Here is a 2,139-nt window from a genome sequence, read left to right on the forward strand (position 1 = left end):
ATATATATATACACACACGCGCGCGCGCGCGCGCGCGCACGCATATTCTTGATCCTTTTAGAATTAAAATATTTCATAATCAATTCCATTTATAAATACTCCAGCAATTTTAATTGAGTGAAAACCTTATCTTAAATCTATATTCCGAAAACAAGATGGAAATATTTTTTCATAACTTGTATTTTGTATATTCAATCAAATGATATTCTGTTTTTAAAATATTAGAAATCAAAGAAAAAGATAAAACAGAGAGAACATTGGAATAAATCTAGCTATCGTAGTTTAACATGTTAAATTACAAGCAAATCTCAGAATTACAATCAAAGTCTTCCTGGAGAGTGTAAACATATACATTATTTCTCTGGTACATATATATTTATGTTCACTTAAGCATAAATCATAATGATAAAATCATATAATATATTATGTGATTATAACATAATATATTATATTAATAATATATATAATTTATACTTCATGCAAGAAAGCTAAAATTGATTTTCTGAAATCGCACCATATTGATTTATCTCTTGTGCTAGTCTCATATTTTACGTTGTGAATGTAAATTACGTTCTTTCGTAATGATAATTACAAATTACATGTAACAGGATTATATATGAATTATCTATCTCTAAAATTCATGATCTCCAAAAAATCTATGTCTCTCAGAAATATACGTGTGGAAATATACGTGTAGATGAAATACTTTAAAACATTTATTTGAAGAAAGTGAGCCTTTGATCCCACGATATCACATTAAGGGAGTATATTACTTTAGAAAATCGAAAAAAGATGATTTTTTTTTTTAAGAAAACCTAATATTTATCATTTTAAAACTTTTTGCACATTTTAATATAATTATTGTTAAGTACATACAAATTGTTATGTGAAAAAAAATATTATAAATAATAAAAATATAAACATTTAGTTTGACGCCTCGCCATGTTATAATGTATATATCTTAGCGACTGTAACTCTTGCAAAAAAAATTAAAAATATATATATATATATTAAAATTTTAAAATTATAACTTTAAAAAAAGTTATAACTTTCACTAAGTAACTGCTGTTCCTTTATGCAAAAAAATTGTTAATGTTGATTTTTATTTAATTTTTAAGTCATCGAAGATGACTGCTGATTATTAATTAATGAACCCTATAAAAAGCTGATTGCTCAAGTAATTTTTTCTTAATCGTATACACAAAATGCAAAAAACAGATTTCGAGAAAAACGCGTTTAAAGTTTTCGGTTTAGTCCTTGAAATCTTACAATGCTTGGAAGCTAATCTACTATTCCAGAGTCAATAATCCTTCAGTTTCCTCATAGAATTCATTTTGAGCAATTTGATTTGAGTATTCTACGAGCTATTCGGATTTTTCTCGTGATTCTAATAAGAGAACCGTTGGAATTAACCATCACCAATTTTAATGAGCTTTCGATATGTTATAGAGCATGAAAAAATATTAGATTCATATTTTTTTATCTCGAGGTTTAGGGGATGAAACATCCCCTCGAAAAAATCGATTTTTTTTCTTTCGAAGCGAATATCATTAAAACTATAAGAGAAAAAAAAATTTTCCAAAATGAAAATTGAGTAGCTTCAAGAATTTAGAACAAAGCTAGGATTTAGTTAGTTCCTGCTTCTTACTTACTGCTTCGTCCAACTCGCGCGCAACCTAAATGCTGATCGGCAAGAACCAAGCTGAAAATCGGCCGAAATGTGCAACTAAATCTCAGCTCTGCTTTAGAATTATAACAAAATTTTTTTTAATTCTTATTAAAAATTATTTATTTATAATAAAAATTTGTTTTATTACAGTTCTAAAGTACTCTTGAAGTCATTCAATTTTTATTCTGAAAATTTTTTTCATCTCTTAATCTTTCGATGAGCGATTCGCTTCAAAAGAAAAAAACCGACTTTTTTCGAAAGGATATTTCATTCTCTAAATTTCGAAATAATTCAAAAAAATATGGATCTAATAGTTTTTTCTACTCTATACTCTACAACATATCCAAAGCTCATTAAAATCAGTGAAGATCAGTTCCGACGATTCTCTTGTAAGTCGTTCTTCTTGTCTGAAAATTCGTCTATACCTGCACGCCGTGCATCCATGTGCATATGTATAAGCATGTATATTT

The sequence above is a fragment of the Atta colombica genome, unplaced genomic scaffold (genome assembly GCF_001594045.1).
Source record: "Atta colombica isolate Treedump-2 unplaced genomic scaffold, Acol1.0 scaffold19, whole genome shotgun sequence".
Taxonomy (NCBI): Eukaryota; Metazoa; Arthropoda; class Insecta; order Hymenoptera; family Formicidae; genus Atta; species Atta colombica.